The sequence below is a fragment of the Phascolarctos cinereus genome, unplaced genomic scaffold (genome assembly GCF_003287225.1).
Source record: "Phascolarctos cinereus isolate Bilbo 61053 unplaced genomic scaffold, phaCin_HiC Scaffold_4;HRSCAF=312, whole genome shotgun sequence".
NCBI classification, from domain to species: Eukaryota; Metazoa; Chordata; class Mammalia; order Diprotodontia; family Phascolarctidae; genus Phascolarctos; species Phascolarctos cinereus.
The window spans coordinates 522337361-522350981 of record NW_027555847.1 but is presented as its reverse complement, the minus strand read 5'-3'; positions in this window follow the sequence as shown (position 1 = coordinate 522350981).

Below are 13621 nucleotides of genomic sequence, written 5' to 3'. Positions count from 1 at the left end.
CTATAGGGCATCTGTGCTTGTCCTCTATGCTGCAGAGGGTGTGCCCAGGTGGAAGGTGTGTCCAGATCCACGGCCTCAAACTGAACCACTGGATTGAGAGCCTGAGAGCATCAGGCTCAGTGCAAGACAGCCTCATAAGTGTCTGACCTAATGGGACCTGAGAGGTCATGCCGAATAGCACTTCCAAGCCTTCCCAGGTTCTTGGACAGCAACCCCAAATTTTTTGTTGAGCTCTGGTCTTTTTATCAGGAAGGTTTGGAAGTCCCCTATTTTGTTGAATATCTATCTTCTCCCTTGAAAAATCATGCTCATTTTTGCAGGGTAGTTGATCCTTGGCTGCAATCCAAGCACCTTTGCCTTACAGAATATCAAGTTCCATGCCCTGCAGTCTTTTAATGTAGAAGCTGCAAGGTCCTGTGTAATCCTGACTGTGGTTCCATGATATTTAAGTTGTTTCTTTCTGGCTGCTTGCAGTACCTTCTCTTTCATCTGGTAATTTTGGAATTTTGCTATTATGTTCCATGGTGTTGTCAATTTAGGATATCTTTCAGGTGGTGAGCAGTGTATTCTTTTTTTGGTTATTTTACCTTCTGGTTCTAGGACTTCAGGGCAGTTTTCCTTTATGATTTCCTGAAAGATACTGTCAAGGCTCTTTTTTTCATCATGATTTTCAGGTAGTCCAATGACTTTTAAATTGTCTTTCCTGGATTGATTTCCCAGGTCAGTTGTTTTACCAATGAGGTATTTTAAGTTTTCATCTATTTTTTCATTTTTTTGTTTCTATTTGACTGATTCTTTCTCTCTCATGGAGTCATTAGTTTCCATTTGTTCAATTCTAGTTTTTAACAGATTGTTTTCTTCTATTGGTTTTTGTACTTCAGCTCCTTTCAGGTGAATGCTGCAGGGTGCTTATCCGCCTGGGGCCCTTTGTAGTGGTGCTTCCTTTATTTTTGCTGAGGCACTGGGAGACAGCTTTGCTGGGTTGCTGTGCTGCTGTTCCCCATCTTTCTTCTAGTTCAGCTGTTTCAGCTTTTTATTTTTTTCCCTAGGGTGTTATTTTCTGGGTTTTCAGAGGTGGATAGGGGAGGGTGAGAGCAATTACCTTTTCACTCCGCCATCTTCCAGAGCCAAGGTTTATTAAAACACTGATTGAGGTGAGCAAGATTTTAAGAATCCACCCTATTCACATGTACAAAAATATTCATAGCAGCTCTTTTTATGGTGGCAAAGAATTGGAAATTGAGAGGATGCCCACCAATTGTGGAATGGCTGAGCAAGTTGTGGTATATGAATATAATGGAATACTATTGTGCTAGAAGAAATGATGAACAGGCTGACTTCAGAAAAACCTGGAAAGACTTATATGGTCTGATGCTGAGTGAAGTGAGCAGATCCAAGAGGACTTTGTACACAATAACAGCCACGTTATGCAATGACTAAGATTGTTAAACTGAACCCTTCTCAGCATTAAGAGGATCTAAGACATCTCCAGAGGCCTCGGGATGGAAAATGCTGTCCACATCCAAAGAAAGAACTATGTAAGTTGAATCGCTATCACTTATTTTTACCTTCTGTTGAGTTTTGTTTCATCTTTCTGATGGTTCTTCCTATTGGTTTTAATTTCTACTTACAACTTCACTGATGTGAAAATATGTTTAATGGGTATGTAAATATAAAGCCTGTATCAGATTGTGTGCCGCCTTGGGGGGGGGGGAGGAAAAGGGAGAAAAATTTTCAACTCAAAAGCATATGGAAAAAATAAAAAATTTTTAAAAAAAGAATCCACACTATTGACCAGATTTTAAGAATCTGAGCATTTGTGACACTTGTATTGACAAGGAGGTCAGACTCAAGGAATCTGAGCAACAACTGATATTTCTAACATGGCATAGTTGTTATTTTATGTAAGATACGTTTATGAAAGAAGCATACATAAGGAATTATTGTTTTGTTGCTCTTTGGAAGGGCACACAAGATGGCAAGTTATATGTCTCCAAGTCGATGAATTTTTCACAAATGAAGGTTTACAGTGGAAAAATTTTGTTGGAGTCTGTACAGATGGTGATGGAGCAATGATGGGCAAGAATGTTGGATTTGTAGCAAAAGTCAAAGCTGGTGGCAATGAACATAACACTTTTACTTACTGCATGATCCATCAGGAGGCATTTGTAGGCAAAAAAAAAATACACCAGAATTAGGTATTCTGCTTAACAATACTATCAAAATCATTAACTTCATTAACAGCCATGCCTTTAACAGTTGTTTGTTTTCAAATATTTGGGAAGGCATGTACTTTGATTACAAAAGTTTATTAATACATGCAGAGGTAAGGTAACTCTCGAGGGCAAAGTTTAAATAGATTATTGAAATTGAAAGATAAAGTTATATTTTTGATTCAGCAGATGTCTGATTTTAATATTTCTTTTAATAATGACTTATGGCTTTCAAAACTGTATTGTTTGTCAGATATTTTCAAAAAACTCAATAATTCAAACATGTCTCTTCAAGGAAAAAATATACCATATTTATGTTAAAAGATAAAATTAAAAGTTTTACTAAAAAAGTTAACATATGGAAGAATAAGGTGGAAATGGTTCTTTAAAAATGTTTACAGCTATAGATGATTTTATAATTGAAAATAATCTTCCCAAAGATTTAATTGTAAGTGTTATAATTGATATTCTGAAGTGCGTTGAGACACAGTTTCAGAAATACTTCCCTTCAAATTTTTATTCTCAAAACTACATTGGCTTCATAAACCATACTCAACTGAAATTAAAAAACAACAACAACAAACTTTTGGTCATCTGCCATTAAAAGTTCAAGAAGAATTTGCCCAATTATCAAGTTACACAGGTTTAAATTTGAGTTTCCAAAAAAAATCATTAAATTAATTTTCTCTTGGAATTAGGACAGAAAATCCAACAATTTCTGAAATGGCCCTAAACTAACTTCTGCCATTTTGTACAATGTATTTAAGCAAGGCAGTGTTCTTACCATTGACAATAACAAAATCAAAATATCAATCAACTCTGAAAAATGGTGAAGCTCTACATCCTGTAGAAACAAATATTCTGCCAAGATTTAATTCTTTACATAAAAATATAAAGGCATATCCAACCCATTAGTATGAAAATTTGTTTTCCTCTTTAATAAATGGTAAAATTATAGGTAAACCAAAGAATAATTTTAAAATACATTTCTTTATGATTTATTATCAGTAAATGCTTGATTTGTATACCTGTTTTATATGCTTATATACCCAAGGCATGTAAAAATTTCTTTGGCTAAAAGAGGTCACAATGGACAAAGTTTAAGAAGCCCTGCTCTAGCTCATCTTACAGATGAAGAACTAAGGCAAACAAGGTTAAATGACTTGCCCAGGGTCACACAGCTCTTAATGTCTGAAACCATAGTTTAACTCAGAAAGATGATTCTTCCTGACTTCAGTCCCTGAGCTCTATCCACTGCACTACTTAGGTGCCCATATAAAGTATATAAACATGTAAGCATACATTATAACACCACATAATACAGTGAAGTACAATATAATATACCACACATGTATATAGGTGACCACATAATTAGTATATACATGAATGTGTGCACATAAGTACACATATCTCTGCTGTATAAATGTTTGTATATACACATGCACATAGGCGCATCTATACACATCTAAAGTCATTGTATCAAGGCATGGTCTAATGTTCATCCAAGTTTTTGTTTGACTACATTTTAATTATTTGTCCGCTCCATTCACTGGAGTTCAGTATCTTCCAAAAGCAGAAGTTAAGGTTTTTTTTTTTCTGATTGTAATGATAATTTCATATCTCTAAAGTAGAAAAAAAAAGTAATTAAGAGAGTATTCTGCATCTGATTCTCAAAAGTAAGGAGGAAGTGGTTGGTAGGGTGGCAGTGGGTATCTTAAAGGGAAGTGACTAGTCCCTTTGATAGAAAAGAAAAGAAAATCAGAGCACATAATCTTATATGAACTCTAGATTTTGACAGGGGGTCAGAGAACATATAAAAGTGATTCCATGACATAAACTTCCACAGGAAAAAATAAGCAACCTAAAAGAGATAGAAAGTCTTCCAGAATTAAATTTTGGAAGACACAATGAGAATCAATTATGGTGAGAAGGAAAGGGGTGGGGCAATAGATGGGGATGCATAGAAATACACTGACTAAATAAATACAGACATATCATAGTGCTATAAAAATCAGGAGGACAAAGGCTCAGATGAGGTTAATTTGGTAAGAAAGTATGGTAACTACAAAACATTTTCAGTTGTGTAAAAGTATAAAGGTGAAAAGAAGATTAAAGAGGGATTTGAGCCTCTATTCAGAGTGAATCGTCTGAAGGCAATAGCTAAGTGAAAAGACAAATCTGCAAAACTGTAACTTAGTTTCTGTTTTCTCTGACATGAATAATGATTATTTTTATTTCTCTCTAGGCTCACTCTTGACTCAGCACACTTTCTCTACCATGCCATAAATCCTTCTCAACTTAGGAAGTACTTTCTTCCCCTGGGGCCCCCTCCTCTGATTGGCTGGTTCATCCTAGAGCTTCCTTTTTAAAGAAAATAAGCAGGCCACACATGTCTTCATCCTTTCCATGATCCATGCCTTACTCTGCAGACTTTCTCTACCATGCCTGAACTTAAATAACTTTTCCTCCCTAAGCTCCACTTTTCAGCTCCCTTTAAGTCTTATCTTTCCCCTTTGCAATATAAGGTCTTTGAAACAAGGACTTTGTTTCTTTCTGCTTGGATTTATATTTGTATTCCCAGCGCTTAGCACAGTGTCTGGCACATAATTTGCTCTTAACAATCTTAAGAGATGCTTGTTGACTTGCTGATTTGACTTGAACTGAAAAAAGAGAACAAAATTGCTAACAGAATTGAGGTCCAAGATAAATAGGGAGAAACTTTTATAATGGAATAAGTAGGTACCCTTGGTATATTTTCAAGAATATTGGTCCAGAAAACTATATATCCTGCAATATTTAAAGAACTGGCCAATTTGTTGACCTGAATGATAGTGGAAAAAATGGAATCAAAAGCAGAATTGAGGAAGGTTGAGTCTTTTGCAGAGTTTCAAAATATAGAAGAGATTGGAGTTTTCAAATTATTCTCCATTAAATATGACTTCAAATTTTAGGGAAAAAAAAGGATAACATATTACTTTTAAGAATCACTGGTTAGTATCTAGAAAAGAAAATAGTGACTAAAAAGATATCTTTGTAGAGAGATGATGGCCTAGAGATGCAGAACGAAATGTAATTCTCAAACACATGGCATACCCACATATATATTTACATACACACATATGTTAATATTCCTATTTGTACTAACCAGCATTTGTACATAGTGATTTACATATATATATAAACTCTGGACTTTGACAGGGGGTCAGAGAACATATAAAAGTGATTCCATGATATAAATTTCCACCAGAAAAAAAAAGCAGCCTAAAAGAGATAGAAAGTCTTCCAGAATTAAATTTTAAAGACACAATGAGAATCAATTATGGTTAGAAGGAAAGGGGTGGGACAATAGATGGGAATGCATAGAAATACACTGACTAAATAAATACAGATATATAGATATATATATATACACATATATCAATGAGCTATAAAAATCAGGAGTACTATATAAATATATATATATATATACACATATGTATATATATACATATACATATATATGTATGTATCTTCATTTCATCCTCACAACAGGCCTGTGAGATAGGTGATCGGTGATATTATGTACCATTTTAATGATTTGAAACTGAGCCTGGGAGAGGTTATGCGATTTTCCAGCATTACACAGCTAGTAAGTGTTTAAAGAGATGTGAATTTAGGTCTTTCTGACTCCAAATCCAGCTATCTTATACTCTGCCATTTGGCTGTCTAGTAATTACTAGTGGTATAGTGACAGATATGCAAACACTCACACACACACACACACACACACACACACATACACATGCTACATTTTAAAATTTAAAAAAAATATAGAAGCTACACTTGGAGTTTTTTAAAACTTTTTGTATATGTATGTGTGTGCATAAATACACACATGCATATATACATATATATATATATATACTATATATATACTTTTTACTTCTCTATAAAACAAGCTGTATACAACAGTTCAAAACGTCTTAGAGAATCATAATGCTTGTTTTTCTTCATATTATAATGTTTTTGTTGTTGATAATTTCTAAGCACATACAGATAAAAACCATAATAAGTCACGCCAGACTAACCTACTTTCTTTTTGACTAGTATCCTAGATTGGTAGATGAGAGAAGAGAGGTTGATGGTTTATTTAAATTTAAGTGAAACATGTGACAATATAATGTATTCTATTCTTCAGGGAAAATGGAGAAATTTGTTCTAGACTACAGTATGATATTTGGTCATGGGCCTGTTGAACGGCAACACACAAACACATACACACAAAGTCAATTTCTAAGGGAGTGTCTAGTGAAGTTTTTCAGAGATATGCTTTTGGTCTTGTGCTATTAAACAGTAACTTGAATAAAACCATAAAAATTGCGTTTATCAAGTATGATGATCTCACAGAGCTGGGAACAATATCTAATATATAGGATAACTGTAATGAACCAAAAAGATCTTGGCAGGCTAGAGGATTGCCCAAAGAGAATAAGACTAAATAAATTATCATTAAATGTTAAAACCTAATACCTGTTCATAGCATAGCTACAAAACTGGGAAGGCATGGGTAGATAGCAGGGTTTTAAAAAATATTTGATAATATTAAAATTTAAGGGTGGAGAATCTGTGGCCTGGAGGCCAAATGTGGCCTTCTAGGTCCTCAAGTGCTACCCTTTGGCTGAATCCAAACTTCACAGAACAACTAGAGGGCCAAATGTGGCCTTGAGGTCTCAGGTTCCCCACCCCTGTTTAGAGGATTGCAAGTTCAATATTCAATAAACATAAAACATGACTTCAGGAGTTTGTATCCAGATTTAGTAGCCTTATTTTATATTTCCATCTTGAAGATGATCTTTTCTGTTTCAGAGCCATGTTGGAAGAAAGGGGATAGGGCAAATATCAGAGCAAAAAGGTACTCCTGGTTGGTCCATCCTTGAGACTTCCTTGGTCTAGAAACTGCACTAATAACAATTTCAAAGTTGTTTTATTTCTTCCTTTAGCCCCCAAAAGGAAAATAAACAAAGAAACAAAAAAGGAAAGGTGAAATCAGATTTCTCATGCAGTGATTTTAGAAAATACTATGTTATGAAGGAATAGTGAGGGAAAATAGGCTGTAGTCTTCCCTTTGAGATCCATAGTGTCTTATGCCTTTGACATTAACGTATTTTTTACCTAATTAAGAGGATAGATTATGTCTATAGAGTCCAAATAAAATCTGAAAATACAGACTGTTTAATATGAGGACTGGGTTGAAGGGACTATCTTTTGCAACTTTCAAAATCTATTCAGATGTCTACAGAGCTCTCCACTTTTCTTGTACTACGTACACAGCTATAGATAACTCAAGCTTTATTTTTGCTTCAGTGTTAGTCATAACTTGTAACAAGAAAATTTTAAATGTTTTCTCTGTAGCAGCTTAGCATTATCTTGTTTACTTCTGACCATCAGAGTACTTGAGTCAGCTACATATCCCCAGGCAGGGGACAGACTGACTATAAGCTTTGAACAATTCTTAACATGCATACTCTGAATATATGTACAATACAATTATTCTGTACTTGGAGGTAGTGGGAATCAAGTACAAATGCAACTGCAAACACTCATTTAACTTTCTATTTCCTCATCTGTAAATGAAAGATAATAGTACCTACATCAGAGAGTTGTTGTGAGGATCAAATGAGATGATTTACGGTGTTTTGAAGACATTTAAGGAAATCTATCATTGTTCTTACTCTACTGCAGTAAACATTAAGGTCCACTTTTGTCCCCCAAGATAACTGGAATAGAACAGTTTTGTCCAATTTTATTTAGATTTTCATTCCTCAGGGAAGTTTAAAAGGTTACAGATGATGTAGGTCTTCAACATTACAATCAGAGTAATAGAAAAATTAAGTGGACACACAGAAAGAAGACTTTGCATCTTAAATATTAAAGAAATCTTTTATTGTCCAAGATAAATTTATATATTTTTGCTTTGTGTTTTCTGTTTGTCTATAGATCTTATCAGAACAAGGTAGCCTGAAATAAATGCCACCTATCTACAACAATGGTGCAGAAAGTATAGAACAGATTTCAGTTTGCTTCACAAAGGTGCGTATTAGCTCAGTGATGATACATTCCTAGCTTCAGTCAAAGTGTTTCCTCCCTTCGTGCAAATGTTCTAGTCTCTAGCTCAGAGGTGATTGCATTTTGGTACTGAGGCCATGTGAATATGTCTAATTTTCTTAAAACATTGTGCATCATATTGCATGAGAAATGCTAACTGAACATGAAATTATTTCATTAATTAACTAGTTGATGATTAAGCCATACATTTTGCTCTCAATTTGTGCACAAATCCCATTAACGTTAATGGAAATTAAGTGCAGTAAGGAAAAGGTGATGTCATCTCTAAAGTGCTTTTTAAAGCAGACTCAGTTTACATGAAATATACCTAATATAGAACTGTTAATACATGCACTGCTGATTTTAAAATCAACTAACATATTCTCTTTCTCTCCCACTCTTGCACATTTACACATACACATATACACCCCATGTTCCAAAGTAAAAAAAGGTGGAAAATTTGATCATTCAGTATTAAAATGATCTGGGCAACATATTTGAATTCTATTCCTGGTTCTTCCACATCCCAGGAGTGAAATAAAATTTTCTGGGATACACTTTACTCAGATATTGAGTGAAGGTGCTTAGAAAGACAATGTGTAATGTTGCTGCCATGCATAAAATTATGTGATTTTACGCCAATTCATCTTAGTTCTTGGCTATCTATGTTTTTATCTCCCCCTCCAGATTTAGTGGAACAGTTGTATTAATAGTTGTATTAATCCTAATCCTAACATTTCCATCAAATGATTTTCTGGAATGTGGTTCCATTGGAATAGATGGATGCTGTCATTTTAACACCTACCCTAAGGTAATAGTTGTTTATACATTTCAGTCAGGTCATAGGGAGAGGAGACATGGGTTCTATGTCTACAGGTATACTGCTTTTCTCTCTGAGATTCTGATGTAGGCAAAGTCAGAATGGAATTATTTTACCTCATATTGCCAATGGGTATAGAATTTCCCTTAGTATTTTAGTTTTCCTTAGGAGTTACTGGCATTTCTTGCCACACAATCTTACACAGATACCATTCCTCCGGAAAATGTGGCAGGTAGCTGAACCTAAATTCTGCTCTAATTAAATCCCTGGAGATACACATTACGAGGAGGAGTCACTGCTTAATTCTCTTGGATATTTGCATATGTAGTCAAGATCAAAGGGGTTGGTAGATGCAAATACCTGTACAACAAATATGACTTGTCTTTGAGCTTTCATCTTCTCCCTAGGCACTCTATCCAGAATGCAGAGGTTAACTCTGTCTAATGTAATCTCGTCAGAACATGCATATAGACTAGCTAAAGAACCTGTGATAATCAGATGCCCTCTTGTTAAAGGAGCATCCCATATTCCCTGTGTTTAGTACTAAGATTCTAAGAAATCATTTGTAATCTCTTGACCTTTTGCCTCCCTGTCTTTCGTTTTACTTTGCAAAAGGTATGAATGTTGCCTAGATAGGTTATATGTATGTCTATATAAGTAGTATATGTATAAGTATATATATATATACACACATATATAAATATGTATATGCATATATGTATACATATGCATGTATGTGTGATGTGTTTATGTGTATTTGTAAATGTATATGCATATGTACACATGTGCATGCGTATAACTGAAATCTTGTCCAGTTTTTCTTCAAAGGAAACTTTGATTTCTGCTTGGAGAGGAACAGGAGAAGGGGGAACAATGCTGGCCACTCTGTTCTCTGAAAGAGAAAATAGTACCAAAATGGAATTACATCCATCTGGCCCTTCTAAACATTTCTTGTCTGGAGGTATTTTTTTTTTAATTTTAGGCTCAAAAGCAAGCCAAACAAATAAAAAACAACACCAGCTTCCCTGATTACTAATTCCTAAAGGGGGAAGGGATAACCTCAAGCTTTCATCCAGAGATTTTACTACTTCACATCAAATGCTGGTTACATAAAAGGCTATCGTTGAAAGTAAATAGAAAATAAGCCCATTTATCTCAGCAAATACCAAACAGAAATCAAACACATGGATTAGATGATAACAGACTTATACACATAGTGAATGAGCTTTCCCATTGGGAGTGAGATATTGTAGCTCAACCAATAGAAAGACTTTAATCTTGCCTAAGGAGAATTTCCCTAAACATTTTTTTGGGGAACAGAGTATAAATAAAGGACATGTTGCACTGCCAGTTCCTTTATATGTCTTCCACAAACCAATGAATTTTCTCTTCTTTTATGGGTCTCTATCTGAAGACATTCTGGAACTGTTTGTCTTTCTCTCAAAGAATGAAGAATGGTTTTCCTTTGCAAAGCTTTCATAACAACTATGTTCTCCCTTTAGGCACACAGTGGCAAGTTATCATTCTCTTCACCAAGTTAGGAGTCAAGCCTTCCCAGTAGCTTGCACATTGTCTCAGGCTTGAGATCTGGGTTACATCTATGTTACCCCTATCTAAGAGTTATGATTTATAACAAATAACTTATAATTTATGTTAGATACTTTGACAGAAGTTTAAATATTTAAGTGATTCCCTCTAGATGTTCCCTATATTTATTCTTATCTTAACCAAAAGGCCATTACCATGGGCCTTGTCTCTTCATGTTACAATTCTTCAAGCAGTCATAGAATCTTATAGGGATAAGGAATTTCAGAAGTTTTTAAGTTCAATCCATACTTGAATCAAAATATATCCTCAAACATTCTTGTTAAGTGATCATAGAAAAATTGTTTGAAGGTATCCAATAATGGGGAACTCACCACAATTCAAGCTCTTCCCCCTACTTGCAGGGTGCACACACCTATGGGTACCCATACACACACACTCACACACACACACACACCACACACACACACACACACACACACAAAGACTCCATTCCTTAATGCTCAGGTATCCCTACCTGTATTTTTCTTTCTTGAACAGAAGAGGCATATCATTCTACGTCCTGAAGATGTCCTCATCTGGCCCGTTTCTGACTGCAGGAGACCAAAAGAGATGTAATTTGATTGCACTCCCTTATCCTGTCTCCTGGCCTGATTTCTTCCTCACTGCCTGAAGAGAGAGAAATTTCATTCTATCATGGTCTCTCTTTCGAACTCTGGCTAGAACAGCCGTGGATACAAGAAAAAAAGAGGGAAACCCTCACTGGTGCCTAAAATCCTGAGAAGACTCCATTGTGTTGTCAAATTTCTAGGTATGTTAATAACCTATATCAACTCATTTGTAAATAATCAACAAACAAATAATCAAAATACCTGCCATTTGGTTACATCCTCCCCATACCAGTGATTCTGATCTCCTGGCTGTCATTATTCAAACCCCTTTCTCACTTACTACTAATTTTTTCCATCCTCCTCAAACCAACTTCCTTCTCTAATATCCCATTCTAAATTTACCTACCCCTTCCACTGCTCTCTCTGGAATGTCTCTTCCATAAGTAACAAACTTATTTTCATTTAAATCTTTTCCTTTTCCACTCCTATCTTCTAGCTTTCACTGAGCCTTGGCTCTCTCCTGGTAACACATACTTTCTTGCTTCCATTTCCAGCATTTCTTACACTTTCCTTAATTCACCAAGGTGGAGATGTTAGAATACTTCTTGTTCCCCATTGCCACTTCAAAGCTCTTCTCATACCACCATCATCCCCACATATGCCACCCAATCAAATTTCTCATGGCTATTGTCCATCAAGATCTAGGGCATTCCCTTTCTTTCCTCTACGATTTTAATTTCTGGTGCAAAATCTTTCTGTGTTCTCAACTCCTGCCCCCATCCTAAAGAACTTTAATATACATATTGACATCACCTCAGTCACTTTGATCTCCCACTTTTAATAATTATTCATGTGCTAGGACCTACTCTTTAAATACATCCTAGCTAGAAACAGAGATAATAACAACCTAGATCTTACTCTCACCCACAAATGCTCCAATTCTGTGTTCTGAAATTCCATCATCTGATTACAATATGTTATCCTTCTACCCCTCCCTCTGTCTTGCAATCTCAAAACTTATTCCTCATTTTCATCATGACCTCCAATTCCTCTACCTCTCAGTTCTTTTTTGGTCCATCACTCCTCCACTCTCTAACCCTAACCCTTGTCCATCGTGACCTCTTGGTGAACCAAACAGTTAAAGACTACTCAGTCCTCTTCTCTTCAGTTCCTTAGCCCTTTGCCCTATTGCTGATCATGCCCTGCAAGCTTCAGTCTTCAGTTGCTCATATTTTTTACTAACTTTACTCATACTCAAATGCTGTTGAATGAAGCTAAAGAAAATTGCGAAATTGCTGACTGGAAGCTACAGGTTTATGCTTCATGATTTCAACTGGGCCATCGCTGGAGTAAGGCAATTCCTTTACATCTTCTTAAATTGACCTACTATCCTGCTTACTGCAGTGGTTTTTTCAAAACTTTTCATTCTTATGAAAAATCTACCATACTTCACTTTCCCCCACTTTCTCAGTTGAGAATTTTGCCTCATATTTCACTGAAAAAATTAAGGTCATTCTTTGAGAGCTTCCTCTTTTCTCCTCCTGAAGCTCAATGTACCTTCTCTCACAATATTCTCCTTCATCCCAACTCACATGAAGAAATGCCCCTTCTCTTTGACGAGGTAAACCCTATATATATATACAAAAGATTCTCTTCCATCCTATTTTCCACATTTATTTTCAATATTTCCCTAACAGAATCTTCCTTAGTGCTTGTAAACTTCCTTTTGTTTCCCAATCCTCAAAAACGTTCCCACTTGATCTTTCCTCCAGTACATATTACCTTATATTTTTCCTCTCTTTTGTGACTAACCTCCTGAGAAAGTCATATACAATCTATATTATCTGGAGAGGTGTAAGGAAGGAAGAAGATTGAGAAAAGTTCATTAGATTTCATTATCTACAGATTCTTAATTACTTTGGAGAGAGATGTTTAATTGAATGATGAGACCAGAAACCACATTGCCCTTTGTTTGTTAATTATTGGGCAAATGGTATGTATTTTGCTTATAGTTTTGCCTTAAAAATTTAAGAACAGTTCATCATGACATACAAATCCTCCCTGAAGATCCCAACCAATGAGAATAATGAGAAGCTTTATCTGATGGAAAGATTAAACTTGAGAAAATTAATTAGCAAACTAGGAGGAATCAAACCTTCATTTTGTAGAACTTAGGATTTAACATTTCCTTCTATAAATAAGAAGACTAATCAAATTAAGAAGACAAAAAGACTGGGAAGTATTTTTTATTAATCAAAAGAAAAGATGCTTGCTTTTCTAAAAGAAGTATAAAAATGTCTCTCTAAAATAAAGGAACATGACAGTGTTGATTCCTCTCAGAAAGAAGA